Source organism: Asparagus officinalis, chromosome 7, assembly GCF_001876935.1.
Source record: "Asparagus officinalis chromosome 7, Aspof.V1, whole genome shotgun sequence".
NCBI lineage: Eukaryota > Viridiplantae > Streptophyta > Magnoliopsida > Asparagales > Asparagaceae > Asparagus > Asparagus officinalis.
Genome location: NC_033800.1, coordinates 103,533,412 through 103,557,613, shown reverse-complemented (window position 1 = coordinate 103,557,613; position 24,202 = coordinate 103,533,412). Strand labels below are relative to the sequence as shown.

At 42.4% G+C, this 24,202-nt stretch overlaps 1 pseudogene; it reads left to right on the top strand.

The window, feature by feature from the left end:
* On the top strand, positions 4,282-9,981 carry LOC109847597 (annotated as a pseudogene).

Genomic DNA, 24,202 nt, shown 5'->3' with positions numbered 1-24,202 from the left:
AACGTTCTTTAAGGAATCCCACCGGGTAGAACTGCTTCCTCAGTAACTCCTTGAACTTGTTCCACGACACCGCCTTCTTGTCCTGCTTGCAGTAGGATTTCCACCACGTTAACGCGTGCCCTGAAAGCTTCAAAGTCGCGAACACAATCTTCTCTTTCGACGAATAGCCATAAAGAGTAAAATACGTCTCCATCCGCTCGTTCCAGTCATCAAGCCTCTCGACATCAACACTCCCATCATAAACATGAATCTCCACCTTAAAGTCAATCTTCAGGTTCTGATAAGAATTCTTACCACCTTGATGCAATACAGTCTTAATGGTCTCCTCCTCCTCGTCGGAATCTGAATCTACTCTTTCCACATCGGACTCAACAATTTTCTTCGAAGAAGATTCACCTTGTTTGCCACCTCCATGGATAAGACTGACGAGTTGTGTGAGAGTCGAACCTATCGTCTCGATCTGCTTCTCCAATGCATCAATCCTCGTTGAATTGTCTCCTTCAGTCATCTTCTCCTTCCTTAAATCTTGGACGCCTTCCAATGAAATAAGGATCTCGCCAAGCTTCTTGTATTGGGATCGAGTAAGGACCATACACAGAATGCCCCTTCACCGGATCTGATGCTCTGATACCAACTTGATACGAGTTGCCGTGCGACCACCCTTTGGTCGCGGAATTACCAAAGGTGGGTTGAGAAGAGGACGACCAAAACATAAGAACAATTCAGTTTGGCGAAGGAAAATACCTTCTCTAGATTATGAAGAACAAAAGATTACATTCTCTCCCTCACAATCTCACTCTAGAATTGAAGAACAAGCTCTCCAAATCTCAATCTAGAATCTAATCTCTCTTGATTAAACTCTCTGATCTAAAAAGATGTTTAGAAACCCTAAAACAATCCCTTATATAGGTGTACAAACGTGGATGGCAGTTTGGTAAATAACCAGACCCAAAACCAACAGGAAAACGCGTGAACAGAATCCCAAACGAACCAGGAAACCATCGATAAGTCGACTCATGACTGAGATGAGTCGACTCGACAGAAACTGGACAAAACTTAACAACCAGCGATGAGTCGACTCATGACAGTCATGAGTCGACTCAACCTGATGAGTCGACTCATGACTGTAATGAGTCGACTCACAGGCTGAAAACTGGGTACTTCGATTCTTCTGTTTGTCGTCTCGTTCCACGCTTCCTCCTGTGTTCCCTTATACTGTTTGACACCTCTATTCTCATGCTAGCATGAGAATCATCTATCCTCAAACTCCCATGAGGATCGCTAAGTTCCGAAGAGAAGATACACCCGTATCAACAACCCCCTGAAACAATCAGCAAATGAACATTTGATGCCAAACGCCACAAATCTCGTATTCTCCTCACTTTTCGCCTCATGAAACTCTCCCGAGAACTCAAGTTTAGGTCTAGGGTTTGAGAGAGGAGGAGAGAGGCTACTAGGGTTTGGAAAATAGAAGAAAATAGGTGTTTTTTGTGTATAAACACACACATATATATAAATACAGCCAAAAACCCAAAACCCGAAACTGGAAACCCAGTTTGACTAGAAACACTCTTCGGTATTTTGGCTGTAACTTTCGTATCAGATCTCGGAATGAGGTGATTAAAGATTTTGTTAAAAAGCTGCTGAAGAGACCTACAACTTTAGTCTTTTAAATATTTCCATATTCACACTGTATCAGTGTGTAAATTACAAAATCTCTCCACTGGTCATTAGATTTATACATCATGCATGTTTTGTGCATTAACACTCGTATATACATATATACATTGAATTGATCTCAAATCAATTCCTAGCATACTCAAACATCATAATTTATCAATGTATAACAAATTTATTATTATTTATCACAAAATATTCAAATTTTTGGGGTTTGATATTCTTCCCCCCTTAAAAAAATTTTGTCCCCGAAATTCCGCATCTTATTGTAGAGATTAATAATACATTATTATTCACCTCTAGATATGAAACATAGCAATATCTATACTTAACCATCTAGAATGCAAATACTCTCACTTTACCCCTAACTAAACGGAATAAGTACGTCGGGCGAAAAATCTAAACAAGGAACCTCCCATATATATACCATGTATTCTGAATGATTAGGAGAGTGTTAATACCCCCATGCTCGTGTTAAATATAAAATATGACTATCCAAATCATTATAAACTATAAGCAAATCATAATCAAATCAATTTACCTGTTCATATAGGTGTGGGTAGTCGCGACGCATATCCTATTCACGCTCCTAAAATGCCTCCTTAGCTCCTTTCCGGTTCATTTGAACTTTGACTAATATAATCACCTTATTTATAAGTCTCTTGTTTTCTCATAACAAGAATATGAACATGAATCTCAATCGTAGTCAAATCATCATGGAGTTAAATCGCCAGCGCGTCTAATACTCGTTACTGTTTCTCGTCAAGTAAATGCTTCTTAAGTATCAAAACATGAAAAACATTGTGTATACCCGACATCGATGTTGGAAGATCTAGTCTATATGAAACTACTCCAACACGCTTGAATATCCTGAATTATCCAACATATCTCGGGGTAAGTTTCCCCCGTCTACCGAATCGTTGAATTCCCTAACATAGAAATCAATAACACATGCCCGCAACATGTCATTCAACATTTCATTTGGTTTACTCTCTCAGCCTGCCCATGTGTCTGTGGGTGAAATACACTACTAAAAGATAATTTGCTGTCGAATGAAATTTTGGAAACTCCTCTAGAAATGTGAAGTAAAAACTGAGCCTCAATCTGATACAATCATTTCTTGAACTCCATGCAATCTTACGATCTCTTGGATGAATATCTTCGCATAAGTCTCCTCCATGTAAGTCATCCTTACTGGTATAAAATGTGCTAACTTCATTAACCGATCAACTATTACCCAAACTGAATCGTTCCCTTTCTTCGATCTTAGAAATCCTTCAATGAAGTTCATAGAAATAACTGCCCAATTCCACTCCGGAATGGGTAAAGTTAGTAGGGTCCATGTTGGCCTCTGATGTTCTGCCTTTACTTGTTGGCAGATATCTTAGCTACATACTTTATAATTTCCCTAAGCATGTCGTTCTACCAAACATGTCCCGTCAAGCCCTTGTATATTTTTGTTGTATCTGGATGCACTGTGTATCTGGTTCAATGGGCCTCATTAAACAATTCCCTTTTAGTTATGCATTAACTGGCATCACTAATTAGACTATCATCCGAAGTCCTACATCTGCCCCAACGGTCCAAATCGGCCTTGGGTTCTTTGGAAATCTATTCTTTCTGAGTTTGAATTCAAGTGTCCTCTAACTGAGCTCTAGCCACTCTATCACTCCAAGATGGCTGCACTAGCATGGCTACAAAAAAAATGCATCGGTTCCTGCTCGAAACATTCGGCCTAAATTCAAACTGGCTAAGAGTATGAAGATCTTGACACAACGGGCACCTCAAAGCCGCACTCCGGTGTCGACGCTTCCTGCTCAAAACATTCGCTATGACGTTCGCCTTTCTCGGATGGTACTGAATCACGAACTCATAATCCTTGATGAACTCGACCCATTGTCGCTGCCTCTGGTTGAGTTTCTTCTGAGAAAATAGATACTTCAGACTTTGTGGCCTGTGAATAGTTCAAACTATACTCGATACAGATAGTGCCTATATTTCTTCAATGCGAAGAATACTGCTACTACCACTACAAGAAATCGGGTATTTAACGACTAAAATTAGCGAAGGGGCCAGTTAACCGTCATTAATGTGTGTAAAATAACGATGGTTTTAAAGCCCTTCATCAAGTTATCACAATTATTAGAGAAACAATGTGAGATAGGATAACAGTTTTCTAATCCCTTCGTTGATTTGGTTCTAATACCATCGTTATTGGGTCTCCTGAAAGGCGAAGGAGTATATTACCTTCATTAATATGTCTTTTAATCATAACAGGAGTATTTAATCAAAATAATATAAAGGATCCAAACCCAAACCCAAACCTCCTCTAACCGCAACCAATAAACAAATTAACAAGCCCTAATAACAAAAATGTGTTACTATTCATATCTGTGCTATTCGTCCATGTTCTTCCGTCGTCATCTCGTTCTAGCGTCGGCCAGTGCCGTCACCCGTGCCAGAACCTCCAGCGTCGGCCAACGCTCCTAGTGTCGGCCAACGCCCCTTGCGTCGGTCAGAGCCCCAGTCGCCAGTACAGCATCCTCCCTGCCCTGCCAGCGCCGCCCCAGCCGCCCAGAGCCGTCGTTGCTGAACGAAGAAGCCATGGGGTTGCTGAACCTAGGCCACAGTGTTCGTGATCGATTGAGTAATACTTTGTTGGCACATACCAATGAATTGTTTGTACTCTTCTCAAGGTCTCAATTCTTTTCTATTTGAAAGATATTAATCTTGATAGTGCTTCTTCATAAATGTTGGTATAATTGTGTTTCTTCTCCTTTTCACGATTATCTTCAATCTTTGAAATTAACTATCTCTCAATTTGCAGGTTTATCAAACAGGGGAAGGGAATGCTGCAACCCCATCAACTGTTAGCTGAGTATAAAGATGTAATCCCTGAAGCTGACCATGAGAATCTCAAGGATGGGGTCTTTGAGGATGTTCTTAAAGCTGCACAGGTGCAATATGGATATATATCACATGTGATTGTTAGTCACTAAATGACTATCCTAATTTGATAGTTTTCTCCAACTTAGTAATAATTTGTCAATTTTTTCTTATTCCAATTATTTTATGCACACAGTGCACTACAAATTCATAACATGCTATTGTTAGTCAATTGCACACAGAGCTTCCAAATGCTTAGAGAAAATTTATATTTTAGCCATGTAACATTTTTACAAATCATTCACTCAACTGTTTATTCTAAACAAAACTATTGCCGATTGCTATCATATACTTAACACTGCTATCTATGTGCTGGTATAAAATTACAAGATCAAAATTTTATGTATGTTTTACATGTATTTTTTTTTTGAGAATATATTCAATTAATCACATAACTTTTAAGAAAATATATCAAATATATAATGGCTTTGTAATTTTTGTTATGAAAAATGTGTTTTTATGATGTGGTACAAGCCTTATTACGTGATAACCTATTCCCCCCTTATTTATATCTGACCCTGTTACTATCAGTGTAATTAATATAATTTTTAAACAGTCAAATAATGTAGATTCTTATTGAAGGCAATAACTACCCCCTCTATATAGAGATATAATATGATAGAAAATGTGGGACTAAACTCATATGTCTAAAAATTATTATTCTCCTAAAACACCTAATAACTTAATATTTCTAACCATAATACAGGAGGCAATAGTGTTACCTCCATGGGTTGCTCTTGCAATTCGTCCTCGGCATGGGGTATGGCAGTATGTTCGTGTGAATGTGAGCGAACTCACTATGCAGGAGTTGACCGTTGCTAAATATTTGCAGTTCAAGGAAGAGCTTGCAAAGAGGTGGGTGTTTTGATTAGATTGTATTATCTAGTTTTGTTTCGAAAAATTATTAAAATCAATAGTAAATCTCTATTATTTTTCATTGTTTTAGCGCTCAGGGGAACTTGTTCTCGAGTTGGATTTTTAGCCTTTCAATGCTTCTTTCCCTCGTCCGTCACTTTCCAAGTCAATTGGAAATGGAGTGCAATTCCTTAATCGACACCTCTCCTCAAAGTTGTTTAATGACAAAGAAAGCATGTGGCCATTGCTTAATTTTCTTAGGGTTCATAGCTACAGAGGAACAGTAAATTTTTTACAAAATTAAAGGCATATGATTTTAGTTTCTTGGATATCACTCCCCGCATCTTAATTGTAAGTCTCAAAGTGTTCTTTCGAATTCAACATATTTTTTCTAAGTAATATTCCTCAGTAACATATAATCTTCATAGGTGACCCGATTGCTACCAGACACGGTCGGGACCACTTGTGGCTTCCTCAGTAACATATAATCTTCATAGGTGACCCGATTGCTACCAGACACGGTCGGGACCACTTGTGGCCAGAGGCTAGAGAAGGTTATTGGAACTGAGCATACTAGTATTCTCCGTGTTCCTTTCAGAAATGAGAAGGAGATACACCGTAAGTGGATATCACGATTTGAAGTGTGGCCATATCTGGAGACCTATGCTGAACAAAACCATTGCCAATTGCTATCATATAATGGCGTGGTGACATGCACAGGAAATATGTGAAAGAAAATTCATTACAAGTTGCACTTGGAAATAAACATGTAGGAGTAAGTGTTGATGACTGAGATTGACTAGTTAAGGAACATTATTTTTGTTCAAAATTTCAGGTATTAATCTCCTATTTTTATTTATTTTGTTTCACGTATATTACTGAATTATTAAAATTCTCTTTTAATCTTGATGTATAGAAAGAAAGCCAACAAAATACACTTAACAGAGGCAAAAGAAAGATGCTCCACCACACAGACAGTAAACCCTTTAGAGAAATTGCGTGGGAATTAGTATACATTCAAAACTAATTTCCTATTTATTTAAAACTATATTGTTTTTTAGTTTGATGTTGTACTCATTTTTATTTAATATTTGAATAAGGGTAGCAAGTCAGGAAATCCACCTGATGTGGTAAAAATGTTTCATGAAACCCGAAAGAAAGCTAATGAAATACTAGATACCGAGGATCAAGATAAATATGTAAGTGAAGTATGTATTTAAGTTTGATCATGATGCATTATATAGTGCTAACATGTGAATTTAATTTTTATACGATGAAATCATTCAAGTCAAACAAGCAAATCCTTTACTTTCAGACATTGAGATAGTTGAGAAAATTTAGGAGAAGCAATCTCATGGTCACATCACTGTATTTGGTTGTGAGACTACTTTGAAAGATTTGAGAGGACCACTCCCTAGTTGATCTGATCTGGAAGTACGAGTTATAGAAGAAAAGAGAAAGAACCAGATGTTTCAATAACGCTTAGATGAGCAGGAGCAACAACAAAGGATGTCTAACTTAGAGTCATAAGTGAAAACTATGCAGGAACTTTTTTTAAGGCAACAATCTTCATTGACTCCTCAAACTCGAGAACATGTGCAAGACTAGGTAATTATTTTTTGTAAAATATCTTATATACTTTTATGATTGACTACTTACACTAGAGAAAATGTGATTTTTACTTAATAAGATAATATTTGCTTAATTGATATTTCTTAATTATGTGATTTTTTTAACTTTCAGGCTATCCATGCAAGATTAGGAGGGTGTAGCTCGAGTCTTCTTTTGACGATGATTATAGATGAAAGGGCGTGTCTTTCCCAGACTTTTATTTTAATTTGTATTAGATAGTTTCACATATTTTCCTTTAGAACAATTGGGATATTAACACTTGTTATTAGTATTGAATATTTGAGGATGATGAAATTTTATTTATTGAAGTTATTAATGAATGGAGTTTTTTTATTTCTCTTTTATTCATTATTGGGTATTTTTAATATATTTGTGTTGTGAATCTTAGTGTCATGTTGAGGATAATATGATAGTTTTCTATGAATCTCCAAGTATCATTAATATATATTAGAAATTTGTAGTCTATAATGACGATTTTATAAACCGTATTTTGTCATCAACGAAGGGAAAGCACCATCGTTGATGGGTTACTAATTACCCACAATGAGGACTTTTACGATGGTATTCAACCGTCATTAATTGGCCTTCAACGATGGGAAAATATCCCCGTAATTAATGGTAACGACGGGAAAATATCCTGTCACTAATGGTAACGACAGGAAAATATTCCCGTCATTGATGGTAACGACGAGAAAATATCCCCATCACTGATGGTAATGACGGTGATAATTACCGTCATAAATATTAACGACGGTAATATGTTCCATCGTTATAGACTCTATAACGACGGGTAGTATATCTCTTCGTAACTCTTTAGTGAAGAGGGCTTCAATGACGGGTGACGAAGGGATTTTTCACCGTCGTTAGCATACAATAACGAATGTTTTTAGCTCTTTAACGAACGAAGGGAAATCCCTTCGTTAAAGATGTAATTTCTTGTAGTGTACTTCCAAGTCATGCATGGGATAGTTCTGCTCATGCGTCCTCAATTGTCTAGAGGCATAAACTATTATTCTCTATGTCTGCATTAAAACATCTCCTAAACCCGCTAATGACGCATCCATATAGACAACGAATATTCTATCACTACTCGGGATGGTCAAAACTCGTATTTGCTAAATTTAGCGTACAACTGATGCTTCCGCAAGATCTGCAATGCCAAATGTAAATATTATTCATGTTCTGCCTCCGCTCTCGAATAGATAAGGATATCATCGATAGATAAAATCATAAATTAGTCCAAAATATAGATGGAAAACATGAGTTATCAAATCCATGAATACCGCAGGTGCATTGGTTAGCCCACATGGTATGACAAGAAACTCGAAGGACCCATATCGAGTTAGAAAGGTGGTTTAGGGAATATCCATCTCCTGAACTCATAAAAAAATAACCAAAATGAAGATCAGTCTTCGAGAAATGCTGTGCTCCCCGTAGCTGGTCGAACAAGTCATCAATCCTTGGTAATGGATACCTGTTCCGGATAGTGATTTTGTTCAACTCATACTAATTGATACACAATCGCATACTACCATCCTTCTTCTTCACAAAGAGGACCGGCGCTCCCCACGGAGAATGACTCCGACGAATAAAGCCCTGGGCTAATAACTCATCCAATTAGGTCTGTAGCTCTCTCATCTCAGCAGGTGTCATATGATAGGGTGCTTGGGATATCCGGACTATGCTCGGCTACAACTCGATACAAAACTCAACTTCTCACAAAGGAGGTGACCCGGGTATGTCCTGAAAGATATCCTGATACTCTGAGATGACTCTAGTCTCGTATAAATCAACATTCTGATCCCGCAGCATCACCTCATCAATGTACACTAGAAGTAACTCCGCAAACTGGTTGCCCTGAGAGGTTGCTACAACTAACTCAGACTCATCGGACACTCGCAAATTGACTATTTTCACAAAACAGTCAATACTGATGTGGTAGGAAGATAGTCAATCCATACCAAGAATAGTATCAAATTCAGACATACACAATACTATCAGATCTATGAAAAACTCGGATTTATCTAGATTGATGACACATCTCCTACAGATACTCTCTAATAGGGACATCTCCCCTAGAGGAGTAGAGATTGATAACGAAACATCTAAAGGATGTGCTACAAGTTGAAGCCTATCCACGAAGGCATGAAAGATAAAAGAAATGCGAAAGAACATCTAAAGGATGTGCTACAAGTTGAAGCCTATCCACGAAGGCATGAAAGATAAAAGAAATGCGAAATTCTTGAATAAGATAAGGTTTGTGTTTCACGAAGGCATGAAAGATAAAAGAAATGCGAAATTCTTGAATAAGATAAGGTTTGTGTTTGAAAGAAATTTGTGAAGAAAGCTCCGCTCGCACCATGATTCACGTGGTACGGCTATATAAACTCTGCCGGTGAGGAAAAATATATGGGACCATTTGTCCCTCAGGAATTTCCTGGATAACGTAAATCTGGCCTACTGGCCCTTCAATCCTTGAAATCATAGGCAGTGCCTTTATCATCCGCTGTTGGCCGTAACCATGGCTCTGAGATTGTTGACCCTGACCTCTGTCATGCTGGCCTCCTGTTGGTATGCTACGATAATACTTTGTTCTTGTCCTATCTTATTACAATTGTAACATATATCTCAAACTTTGTGTTGCTACGGCATTCTCGAATCATGTTGTACTCCCTTCTTATGTTGTCCTTGTGCTGGTGGTAAAAATCATTACCCTGCTGCTGGGGTCTTCTAGATCCCGCAATAGGCCCCTTACCATCATCACCATACTGGTTTTGATTTCTTCATTAACTACAGGCATATATCTCTGCTTCAATTGAACTAGTTCTAACTGCTTGTCGAAGGAGTAAACAAATTCTCCCAAATAAGTGATATTCGCTGCTCCTGCGAAAATATGAAGTCGTTACTATCCTTTGCTTCCATTCCCCGATGATGTCCTCTATGCTGAATACATTTAATCTTTAGTTTGGTACTGAATTGACGTTAAGAAATCTTCACATATTCTTTTTATTTATAGGCTGCACATGAATCTAGTGTGCCTTGAAACAATAATGCACTTCGTGTCTGACGCCTTTCTTATTTTACAAAGCCAAGTCTCCTGCTCTGCAGCTCTATCAACAACTGGTTGTGGTGATGGTGTAATCATTAGTACATCCTCTTTAATAGATATAACTAGTATAACTGGTGGTGGTATTCCTGAAAGTGGTACTGTTGATGGAAACTGATACACCTCTTGCTCCTCGAGTGTTGCAAAATCTTACGGTAAATCGCGTCGTGAAGTCAATCAAATATTGTGGAGTCTGCTGCGGCTCGGGGCTTTGCTTGCCCAGCTCTCCAGGTACGAGTTTACCTCGACCACGTCCTCGTCCCGATATTCATAATATTAATAGGAGAAATTAATTTTTTCACAGTAAATGAGATCACAATTATATATATACATAACGTATCACAATATGTATAAAGGTAATTATTTTCAATTAAAGTAAAATAGTTGTCATAAAAAAATTCGTAATTTTTTTTGAATATACGTATATAACGTCCTCATTCATTCTAGAAATTTCTAGCGGACTCTATACATGAATCCTAAGAAACTCTATTCTAGCTCCACGACTTGACATAGGATGATCCTAAGGATATTGGAACTAGAGATCTGATACCAACCGTGACTCCCCTGTTTTCACACATGGCTGTAGTCCAAGGTAAACCCAAAGATGTTAAACCTGCCATGCACATACACTGCGCAACAACAAGTTTCACCAATCACAGTAATATCCTCTAGTGGAATCAATGTAAAGTGTATGTACAAAACATGTAAAAGAAAGGAAATAACTACAACAAACATGACATAGAAAGGAGTATCTCATAAATAAATCATGTCTCAGTGAAAAATCTAGAATACATTCAACATCCGAAATAAATAAATCTGTCTTAACATAAAACAACTAAAAACATAACTAAGGCTCATAGCCTTGTAGGCATCGAAAATTGCCTATAGGTCTCCGCGAACGGTTCAGTGTTAAAGAGTGACGATGAACGTTACTATCCAATCCACAGGAGTTCAATTGACGTCGATGAACGATTGAAGTGAATCGACGAACTACGTGAGCTGATAGGATTTCGGAACAACGAAGACCCGGGCCAACCAGGAACCCGGCGATGTTCACAAAAAGGACAACGCCCTTTGAGTCTCGTTCATTCTACAGATAATCCAACCATTGGAGCAGATAGAACTCTTCGCCAAGCTTCCAACGCACTTGGAATCACTCAAATCCGAGTTCGGACGAAGAATTTACGGCGAAAAACAATCGAATGCACCTACGGACGTCTCAGGAATTCCAAAACACCCCAGGGGTGTCTCAGAAATTCCGAGACACCCCAGGGGTGTTTCAGAAATTCCGAGACACCCCAGGGTGTCTCAGAAATTCTGAGACACCCCAAGGTGTCTCGGAAATTCCGAGACACCCTAGGGGTGTCTCGGATGTTTTGAGACACCCCAGGGGTGTCTAGGCTTTTCCTAGACACCCCAGGGGTGTCTAGGCACCCTAGGTGCCCCTATTGCCTATAAATAGCAACCCAAGGCCTCATTTTTGAAGATCTGGATTTTTGGAGAAGTTGGCGAAGCCCTGCTGCAGTAAAGAGTGGTCGAGCGCTTCAACAGAGGAGAGGTCTTCATCAGATTCTTCATCACCCGTGTCCGTTCCTTAGTATTACCCTTCGCCGGTAATCCTAAGAAGAGCAAATATCTCGTTTTAGCCGAGATAGGCGCTTCAAGCTTCTAGATCTCCTCGCGGATCGACGAAGCTCTGTCCGATTTTTCCGGAACAGATCTGAGTGCCAGGTAGTCCACGGATATCGACGTCCCCGTCACAGGCCAAAGACCCACGCAAGCAAGAGACGATAAACGGATCTTGCGTTTATTTTCAAGAAAGTTGTAATTTTTATTTTTGTTATTTGAATTCATTTGTAAACGATTAAAGTTCTAATGAAATCAATGATGAAGGCAACTTTCGACGAAAAAAAACTGGCGACCACAGTGGGAGCCAACAGCCTCGCTGCCGAGGCTGTCGTGACGCAACCGGCATTCAAGATCCGGGTGAATGAAGAGATCGAATACGAGTTCGATCAGCAAAAGTTTGAAGAGTAGGACTTCTCCTCCGCCAAGGAGATGCCTACTGAAGGTGCTCCAGCTGTGTCAAAGAGGACGCGCCAAAGCCGGCGCCAACGCCTTGCACGACAACTGGCCAAGGCCACGGAATCGATGGACGGGATTCGCTACAATGAAGATCTCAAGTCCAGACAGCGCCAAGAGCAACAACGGCACATAACCAACTCCTCCTTCAAGGCAGAAACGAACGATTGGGTTCGTGTCACGAGGACTCGCTCAACCCTCGAAGAGCGAATTAAGAAACGCCGCGCGTTGCTTGCGCATGCCCGAGCTCTCCTATAGAAAGCGGAGGAGATGCAGAAAGAAGAGGCGGTCAAGAATCCGTCAAAATTCAAGCAGGTGTGGGTGCTAAAGGCAAAACCAACGCCTAAGACGAGAGCGGACGATATTGCTGTCCAACCTTCATCAAATCCAGATCCCGTTCCCCTTACCCCCGCACCTCCGGCGGAGTCAGGTAAGAACACGGATCCTTCAAGATCCAGGGTTCCTTTGAAAGGTCGCCTCGGTCCCTTACCAGAGAACCGAGGTAAAGCACCTGTCAAGGAGCGATTGGGTCCGCTGAAAGATCCCCAAATGATAAACCCGACTGGGGGTCGTGCTAATCCCCCCAAGAAAGATAACAAAGGGAAAACCCCTATTGCCGACCGCATTGGGTTGCGTGTCGAAGTTCAAGAGCCCGTTAAGTTTTTACGCCCGCAAAAGCGTAGACTTGAACGAGCGACTCCTGAAAACGCTAATAATGCGTCATATCCCTAGAGGAAAACATATTGGTCTGATGATGATAGTGTTATACCTGGGAAGTCATGTCAGCACTCTATGGGTTGCTCCAGTTATCAAACTGATGAGTTGTACTATAGAGCCAGGGGTGCGGGTAAGTCTCGAAAGAGGGACGTTCAAGACACGGAGTCTCACTGTCCGTGTGCCACCATAATCAAGGCGGTATTGTCGGAATGCTGTTGTTCTAAAGCCCCAAGGAGAGTTTCGGTGTTCGAGAGAATTTCCACCAGAACGTCCGAGACCAAGCCAAGGCGTTTCCGACGAAGAAGAAGGATAGTCGAAGACGGAGAATTTCCGAAGGTCACCACTAATATGACCAGCAAAAGGGCATCGACATGGGATAATCCCGAGTCAATTCCGCTAGTACCCTGGTATTTAACTCGTCTGCAGTCTGGAACCATTACACGAGGGACTTATAGTAGGGTTCGGACGAGATTACCGTCAGAAGACGAAGGATCAGATGCCTGCTCTGCGATTGCATCAGACAACACGGTATCCAGCAAGGGACAACCCCGCGAGGTACTCATGATAAGCGCCGAACAAGTAACCAAGATGCTTGAAGATGTCCTGGCTAGGCAGAAAGAAAGTTTCAAGTTCGAGATGGAGATGGCCATGCAGCAAATGAGGGAGATGCATGACCAACAAATCGCGGCTATGACAACTCACCAGGGAGAACACACTCGACACCATAATCAGAATCAAGATGAGAATGAACGGGAAGGGAATAATGTCAACATAAATATCCCTCCTGTCAACAACAACAATGGAAGCGGTCCTGTGGATGATAATGCAAAAGAGGACCACGTTACCTCTCCCCAAAGCCACTCGAAGACAGGTACGAGTGAAGACAAGAAGATGAAGGACTTGGAGAGCAAAATCAATGCGTTAATGAATGCTCAAGAAGTGAAAAGGTCCGGCATACCATTGTTCGCGGGAAAAATTGTTGCTTTCTTCATTAATGATTCCATTGTACACTCTTGTAAGAGCCTAGGCGAAGCCCTGCCGGATCGAGGAGTGAGCGAGCCTTCTGCAGCAAAGGAGCCTTCTTCTTCATTCCCCCTTTTCTTTTCCTTAGTATTGCCCCTTAGCGGTGATACTAAGTAGAGCTGGTGTCTCGCTTTAGCCGAGATATAAGCTTCATAGCTTCTTAGATCCCCCGCGGATCGACGAAGCTCTGTCCGATTTTTCGGGATCAGAAGTTTCTAAATCCCTCCGCGGATAGACGAAGCTCTGCCCGATTTTCTCGGAACAGATCTGATTGCCCCGGTGGTCCACGGATATCAACGTCCCCGTCACAGGCAAAAGACCCACGCAAGCAAGAGATGATGAACAGCTCTTGCGTTTGTTTGAAAGGAGTTGCATTTCTTTTGTTTTCATTGTGTACCGGTCTTATAAAAAGACTATCTTTTTATTTCATTGTAACGATCGAAGTTGTAATGAATGCAGCAATGAATACAGCAACTTTTTCCGCAAACAGCTAAAGGCGCCTCAACAATCAAGGTGGAAACAGCAGACCCCGAAGCCAAAAGCCTCGGAGCCAAAGTTCCCGAAAGTCTATTCGTTCCGAGAGGATGAAGTTCCCGGTATCTTCAAGTACCTCATTGAGAATAACAAGATCAAATTGCCTCCAGTCCAGGATCAGGAAGATGCTAAGAGAATCAATGATCCAAAATACTGCGCATTTCATAGAGCGGTGCACCATCCTACCAAGGCGTGCTATGCCCTTAAAGATAAGATCCAAGCTTTAATCGACGTCGGGGTCATTACTATGAAGCAACCTAAGGAGAAGAAGGTGGGTGCAAATGCAGTATCGATTAGCTTCGGTTCTGTTCCCTTAAACTGGTTCCAGCATGAACCAGTAATAAATGCAGCAGTGAAGACGGTGAATGACGATCCCCACAAGCAGCGCCAGAAGGGACTTGTGCCACACACAGCCCCTAATGGTGAGATTCTTTGGGTTCATCCAGATTTGATTGGAGATGAACAATGGACTGGAACCTCTTTCAAGAAAAAGTCAAAAGGAAAGGGTAAGTCTTGTTATGGAGCTTCTGCTATTCCAGGAGAAGATGACGAAGAAATTCCCGCCTTCCCGCTTTCTGAAGATGAACAGGAGACCTTTGCAACCCGGAGTGGGAATGAGTATCACTATAAGTACCCGGATGCTTCCGAGCAATTAGGTACCAAAACCGCTCCTTCCAAGACATTGGCAGAACTGGGAATTGCAGCAATTCCCCCAACGCCCATAGCTACGGAGAAAGTCAGGCAGAAGGAGAAGGGGAAAGAGCCTTTACGTCAGGAAGCCCAAAACCCGAGGCAGTCTCGATTCAATCACCCGATTGGGAGAGACAAACTGGGAAATGCAAGCTCTCTACCCCATTTTGACATCATGGCGCAGTTGGCCAATATCCCGGCTAGGATAACCCTATACGAGCTATTGCGTCTTTCCAAGGATACAAGGAAAGCACTACAGGAGGCCTTGAGCGACTCTGAAGCTTTCTTAACTTGAATCAAGCCGTCGCCTGAAGGACCAGAGCCATCAGCTCACATTGCAATCTCGCGGCGCATCATTTTCCATGCATCTCTTTTACCAAAGAAGACATGCAGACGAAGAACTCAAAGCATGATCGGCCTTTATATTTCACAGGGCACATTGGCTCCAGCATGGTCAACCGGATCCAAGTTGATACGGGTTCTGCTGTTAGCATCATGCCATTCCGACTGATGCATCATCTCGGAATCCCGACTAGCAAACTAGCCTCCACCGGCACTACGATTTACGGATTCAACACCAGCGGGTCCAGACCCTTGGGGAAGATTCGAATCAAATGCCAGATAGGGGATTTAAAATCAGAAGTTACCTGCTATGTGATTGACGCAGAAACGTCCTATAACTTACTGTTGGGTCGACCTTGGATCCACGGCAATCTTATAGTCCCGTCAACTCTTCACCAGTGCCTCAAGTATGTGGACACAAATAATGAAGTCAAGACGGTGGTCGCGGATAAGCAACCGTTTAAGGGATTAGAGAACTATTTCACTGATTCCCTTCTATACGGCGCTGAATCCGATACTGAATCACCGGCCCAAGGAACGGACAGCGGAGATGAAGCTGACACCGAAACTGGGTTTGATTATGATGGTGGTTTTGTACTTAATGACATTGTACCCATTGTAATCAATCTTGACGATGATGAATCATCGGAAAGTAGTTGTAATTGGCAACTTGCCGAAGAACTATCAATAAACGATGATTTAGAGTACTCGATGTGTCTTGATAATGTCACTAAAAAGCTTTATGATAACCCTGATTTGTACATGCCTCTTCAATCATTTTACATGACGAAAAAGCAGGTACAAGATCCATGCGGAGCAACACTTGTCATCCCCGCGGGAATACGAGTTCCACCTCGAATGGCCTATGTACCGAAGGGAAAACCCGATGATTATTATCGTCACAAGAGAGGTCTCGGTTATGTCTCCTCATCCGACGATGAATGTTGCTGGCAAGTCATCGATCAAATTGCTAACAAAGCCAGAAACGGATGCTCATCCGATTCTTCAGCTTGGGATTCCGATACTAGTATCGGTGAAATGTTTAAAAAGTTGATGTCGAACATGGTTACGGTCGATCCTACCACAATAGAGGAGGATGACCAGATGCCGACATGCGAAGATCCGTGGGTTCATCACTTAAACATGCAGTACGGTGATATGTTTGAGCAAAGAGAACCTCCTACCGAAGACCATGTAGTCCAAGTGAATATGGGAAGTGAGGAAAATCCGAAGCCGATATTCATCAGCGACAGTCTCCTACCCGAGGAGAAAGAAGAATTAATCTCCCTTATCAGGGAGTACATCGATGTGTTCGCCTGGAATTATGAAGACATGCCAGGGCTCGACCCAAACGTAGCAGTGCATCGCCTTAATATTAAGTCGAATGTCAAACCTGTCAAACAACAACAAAGACGGTTTCGTCCGCAAATGATGGAGGCGATCGAAGCTGAGGTTAAAAAGCTGGTGGATTCGGGCTTCATTAGAGAAGAGCAACATCCAGAGTGGCTTGCCAATATTGTCCCAGTCCTTAAGAAGAACGGGAAGATCAGGGTTTGTATTGACTTTAGAGACCTCAACGCTGCTTGCCCAAAAGATGATTTTCCCCTTCCCATCACGGATGTTATCATCGACAATACGTGCGGGTTCGAGAGGATGTCTTTCATGGATGGTTTCTCTGGTTATAACCAAATAAAGATGCATCCAGATGATCAAAAGCATACTGCATTTAGAACACCTCTCGGCGTCTTCTGCTACACAGTTATGCCCTTCGGCTTAAAGAATGCAGGTGCTACATATCAAGGAGCCATGTCAAAGATCTTTCAGGAGCATCTCCGAAAGACTGTCGAATGCTACGTAGATGACTTGGTTGTGAAAAGTCGTGATAAAAAAGATCACATTAAGGACTTGAAGACCATGTTCGACTTGATGCGAGCCCATCAATTTACGTAGATGACTTGGTCGTGAAAAGTCGTGATAAAAAAGATCACATTAAGGACTTGAAGACCATGTTCGACTTGATGCGAGCCCATCAATTGAAGATGAATCCTACCAAGTCTTTCCTCGGAATGTCTAGTGGTAAATTCCTAGGATTCGTCGTGAAAAGTCGTGATAAAAAGGATCACATTAAAGACTTGAAGACCATGTTCGACCTGATGCGAGCTCATCAATTGAAGATGAATCCTACCAAGTCTTTCCTCGGAATGTCGAGTGGAAAATTCCTGGGATTCGTCGTCACCACCAAAGGTATCCACATCGATCCTGATAAGGTAAAGGCGATCAATGAATTACAACCTCCGAGAAACCTCAGGGAGCTCAGAGGATTGCAGGGGCGATTGGCTTATATCCGTCGGTTCATTTCGAACCTCTCAGGAAAATGCCAACCATTCTCCAGGCTCGCAAAGAAGGGCGTATCATTTGTATGGGATGAAGCTTGTCAGAAAGCATTCGAGAGCATTAAAGAATATCTCTCAAAACCTCCCGTACTCGTTGCACCGAAATCGGGCAAACCGTTCTTGATTTATGTCAAGGCGACGAGCCACTCATTAAGTGCATTGCTTGCACAAGATGACGATAACGGTCACGAGCAGGCAGTGTATTACTTGAGCCGAACCATGGTGGGCGCCGAGTCTCGATATCCTATGATTGAGAGAGAATGCCTCGCCTTGGTGTTCGCCATTCAGAAGATGCGACATTATCTGGTCGGGCAGACCATTTACGTCATCTCTAAGGTTAATCCGGTTCGAGTATTCATGACTCAACCCGCTTCCATGAGCTGGCGGTTAGCAAAATGGGCCTTACTCTTGTCCCAATACGACTTGCATTTCAAGCAACAGAAGTCGGTCAAAGGACAGGCCATATGCGATCTCCTTGCAGATAATCCAACGACGGATACCGCCGAAATATATGACGGCTTACCAGATGAAACCCATGAAGTCAACGCAACTTCTCACCAACAAATATGGCGCTTATACTTCGATGGCGCTTCGCGAGCAACTAATGTTGCAAGTGCTCCTGGAAGTTCTAAAATCTCCTCCGGAGTTGGAGTAGTCTTAGTTTCCCCAGGAAAACATGTGATGCCTCGCGCCTACTCGCTAACCGAGCCATGCTCGAATAATGTAGCAGAGTATAACGCATTGATTATAGGACTCAATTTCGCTAAGGAGCTGGGGGTTGAGTATCTCGAGGCTTTCGGTGATTCTCAGCTAATAGTCAAGCAAGTCCAAGGAGAATATGAAGTCCGAAGTCAAGATTTGATACCATACCATAAGATGGCAGTGGAGATGGCAGAATCATTCGAAGGATTCTTTATCGAACATATTCCACGACTACAGAATACCTATGCAGATGCGTTAGCAGCATTGGCCGTATCTCTGGCACAACCTCCCGAAGCAGAGCAGTTTGTTGCGGTAAGAACTCACCAACTCCTAGTACCGCTTTACAATGAAGATGCCAAGGAAGAAGAGGTTCAAGAGGCGCACGCTACTCAAATCGAGTTCGAACCACGAGATTGGCGTTTCCCCATCATCGACTACGTCTTGCATGGAATCTTGCCAGAAGATGTGAAGGAAAGAGAGTCGATCCGACGAAGCAAGATTCTACTATAGTACGGAGAGTCGAACGCTATACCGCAGGGGGTACGATGGGTTGCTATTGCGTTGCCTATCAACCAAAGAAGCTGAAGAGGTCCTTAGGGAGGCGCATGAAGGAGAGTGTGGCGCACACCAACCTGGTCCTAAGCTTTATGATCGCATCAGAAGAATGGGGTATTTTTGGCCTTCCATGATGAGTGATGCAATCACGTATGCCCGAAAGTGTAATGCATGTCAAATACACGGGAATTATATGCACCAACCTCCGGAGCATCTGCATCCTTCGGTTACGTCATGGCCGTTCGAGACTTGGGGAATGGACATTGTTGGCCCTATAAATCCCCCATCAGTCAAAGGTGACCGGTTCATCCTGGCAATTACCGATTACTTCTCCAAATGGGCTGAAGCAGTTCCACTCAGAGAAGTTAAAACGAGTAACGTCATTGCATTCATCAAGCACCATATCATCTATAGGTATGGTGTTCCAAGACGAATCATACATGACAACGGTCCTCAGTTTGTCAGCAACGCCTTCATAAGGTTCTGCGAAAAGTTTAAAATCCAGGATATCTCGTCAACGGCTTATAATCCCACAGCAAATAGATTAGCGGAAGCCTTCAACAAGACTATCATCAAACTCTTGTCGAAAATCGTGAAAACTAATAAACGAGACTGGGATGACAAGCTTGGCGCGGCTCTATGGGCCTATCGGGCCACGGTGCGCACACCAACGGGAGCAACCCCGTATTCGCTAGTATACGGATGTGAAGCTGTTCTTCCACTGGAGATTCAAATCCCATCTCTTCGGATCGCTCTCTCAACCCAGATGACGACCGAAGAACAACACCAAAAACGCCTCGAAGAACTCGAGAGGCTCGATGAAAAGCGCCTGGAAGCTCAACAGCATATTGAGTTTTACCAAGCCAGAATTTCTCGAGCCTTCGACAAAAAGGTTCGACAAAGGAGTTTCAAAGAAGGGGATTTGGTTCTAGCTGAAAGGCGGCCTATGATCATTAACTCCAAGAAGAAGGGTAAATTTGAACCCAAATGGGAGGGACCATTCGTAGCGGAAACAGTCTACTCGAGTGGCGCATATCGCCTTATCACCAAGGACGGTGACCGGCTTATGATGCCGATAAACGGCAAGTTCCTGAAAAAAATACTATCCTTAGTATCTTCAGGATAACCAATCTATCGGGAAGTTCCCAGAAGAATACCACATGGGTATTCTTAGGGATAACCCAGTCATTGAAGAATTGATGAATAAGAAATCTACATTCGAACTCTGAATGTCAGAATGTTTCTTCTTATTTTTATCAAAATTCTCTAACTCTTATGAGTTATTTTTGTGAGATGAGATCTAATCCTCTGATGGGTTAATCTTTCCTCACCAAACCATCCGCTGATCAAATTAAACGACAGTGGATCCACCAACATTTCCATCTGCCCATCATTGGCATTTTTCAGACTCAACATGTTAGGTCCTAATCACCTAGCATTAAAGTCTTCCTTTGAGGGATAATACGAGTTGGCATTTTCTTTGCTACCCGTATTCCACTTTCTTTGCTTTCTGGTCAAACCTATAAAAGTTAGGACCAAAGCCAAATTCCTCTCTCAATTCCTTCCATGAACGAGAGGTCCACTTTCAATTTGAACAATCAAACCTATAAAAGTTAGGATTGTTCCCGATCTCACTTAGTCAAGCCTACAAATAGTTAAGACTAAGACCGAGTCATTCCTTTTCGATAAACGAAAATCCACCTTTGTCCCCTTTTCCACCAAACCTATAAAAGTTAGGGTTGAAATTGGGCTTTCTCCTCAATGAATGAGGGATTCTTTGGGTTCAAATGACCAATCCTATAAAAGTTAGGGTCGTTCGAACCTCTCCGATTCTCAGAGTGGAGATCCCACTCTTAGTTTCATCCTTCCGGATTCTGGGGGTGGAGATCCCACCTCGAGTTTCCTTTCCAGCTGTAGATAGAATATAAAATTCTTCCTCTTCAGCACCGGGAGATAGAATATAAAATTCTTCCTCTCCCGTTTCCTTTCCAGTTGAAGATAGAATATAAAATTCTTCCTCTTCAGCACCGGGAGATAGAATATAAAATTCTTCCTCTCCCGTTTCTCAATCTGTCTTTGCTTTTAGAAAAGACACGATTGTCAAATCCGGGCACTCGATGCACGGGGAATTTTATCCCGAAGCCTGAGTAGGGATAAGTCAACGCCTAACACGCGTTGCCGGGTAGTCTATTCCCGTGAGAAAGACGAAGTCTATGTATTCAAAATCATAGCATTAAGTCTAAGAGGAGCAATTCTCTTAGCACAACGTTACATGTGAAACGGGTTTTAATAATTCACATGCTAGCCCGATTCAAACGGTAATCGGTAAAGGCACATCAAACCCGTTGATGGCTGGGGGTTTGCCAAAAATCCCAAAGCCTATGTCTAACACACATGGCCGGTTAGTCTTTGACCGTAAAAAGGACAAAAGACCCATTGCCGGTTTAGTCTTTCGCCGATTGAAAAAGACACCAGGGTCTTAAACCTGGGGAATTTTATCCCGAAGCCTAAGAAGGGATAAGTCATCGCCTAATACGCGGTGCAGGGTGCCTTTTCCCTATAAGAAATGGTTAAGTCTATGTATTCAAAATCATAGCATCAAGTCTAAGAAAAGCAATTTTCTTAGCACAACGTTACATGTGAGACGGGTTTAATAATTCACATGCTAGTCCGATTTCAAACGGTAATCGGTAAAGACATTTCAAACCCGTTGATGGCTGGGGGTTTGCCAAAAATCCCATAAACCTTGTCATTCAGAATAAATACAGAAAGATCACAAAAGAAGCAAATGCGGAGTTTCCATTAATAGATCAAGCTAAAGCATACAATAAAAAGCTCATCATCCTGAAGACAGTTGGCGGCTAAGAACATGAGATTTTAACTTAGAAAGCTTGTCTATGTAACTCTGTTCTAGTTCTACTTGCAGGTCAGCTCGGATGGATTCTTCAGAATTGCTCAAGATCCTCGCAGCTTCATTCTTTAGCTCCATCAATCTCGCCTGCGTAGGTCCTAATCTCTCAAGCATCTGCTCGCGAGACCTCTCTAGTCCAGCCAACTCTTCCGCCATGATACCGACAGATTCCTCGGCAAGCTTCAAGGCCTTCCTCAATTTATCTACCTCCTCACGCTGAGAGCCTAAAGAATTGAGTAACTCGGCTCTGTCAGTATCCTTCCTGGCAATACCAGCCATCAGCTGTGCGACGGAATGCTCGTATGACTGAAGTTCATGACCGATGGAAGATCTCAAATCATGCCACTGCGACAACCTATGCTCCAGCTGAGAAGACACGAAAGAAGAAGCTCCGCTAGCCTGTAGCTCCTCCAACTCCCGGAGTTCAGACTCCAGGACAACAAAATCAGCGGCGAGGGAGTCAGCTAACTCCGAGTATCCGTCATCTCGGATCATCGTCATGTAGCGAGAAAGGGAACGTCTGTACTGATCAAAACCATGTCCTTGGTGAAGAACCTTCTAGATCATGCTGTTAAAAAAAACAACGAAGGAGTTGAGATCCATCCGGAATACGTCTCTGCGAGGATCGGAATCAGACAAGATGGCAAGGATGTGATCATATGGAGAAGGCCGAGATCCTACAAACAACAGTATGGAAGGCTAAGAAATTATTGAATACGATAAGGAAATTTAAAAGCAAACTCTGAGCATACCAACGCCAACGGAGGTCCCCTCAGGCTGAGGTCCGACAGGCTCTGAGACAGCGGTAGAAGTGGTCATGGAGGGTATATCAACCCCTGCAGGCAGATTGCTCATACCACTCGGCAAAGGCGGGGAGACGCCACTTCTATGCAGACTTTCAGCCCCGGGAACTGTAGTGGTATCAGGCCCGACGGCCGGTCCTATAGTTACACTCCTGTATTAGTCAAATGGAAATTTGGACAAATAAGGAGAATCGGGACAAGAAAATCGTATGCATACCTGCAATCCCACCGTCCTCAGATGCAGCGGGAATGCCAAGAGTCATAAGTTGCACTTCTTTATTAGTCAAAATGAAAATTTAGACAAATAAGGAGGATTGGGATGATAAGGTCATCTGCATACCTGTAGGTCCATCATCCGTAGGTATCTGGGGAATGCCAGGAGTAATAAGAGAATCAGTCCCGGTGGCTGGTCCTATGATTGCACTCATATATTAGTCAAAAGTCAGATAAACATAGAGAAGTACGATATCCCTAAATCGTGTGCGTACCCATGAGTCCGTCACTCCGAGGCAAGCTAGATATGCCAGGAATCGATATTGGGCTAATCCCAATGGTCGGCGCTGTAATATTAATCCTTCGTTAGTCAGACAAAAGATCAGGCAAGATGAAGGGAATCAGATATATACCTATGAATGAATCATTCCCAAAGAATGGTCTCTCGGTTCCCCTGGTAGTCTGTTCAGCCAGCATGTCAGCTAATAAGCCAGCATCGGGTTTCGAGAAGCTTGGTACAGGAGCACACCCCCTCTCCTCGAAACCTACATCATGATAAGCTCCATCCTCAGCTGGCCTTTCCATCGCGACATCTGCAGGGTAACCTGAATGTTGGAAGATGAGGAAAGCTCAAAAATACTCGCAGCAAAAACAGAAGATCTTCCTTCCCCATGATTGAGGAGGGTATCATTGGGTGTAGATATACCTGAATACGGGACGGTGGGCTCAACACTATTCACCTGCTCAAGATCAATGTTTAGATCGATGCCCAGAGACCCGTCATGAAGGGCGTCGCACATCTGCTGCATAAAGCAATCCATGTTATCAGATCCAGGAGATACCGGACCCGGTGGGAGTTCGCCCTCTTCGAAGAACCCTGGAGCATAAAACATGGTTACGAATCCCAAAAGGAAAATCACCTTAAAGCAATAAAAATAAAATGTTACCTTCCCCTCCATCGGCAGTGCTTCCTAAGTCCACTCCATAAGGACGCTGACCGTCGTGGGACTTATGTACGGTC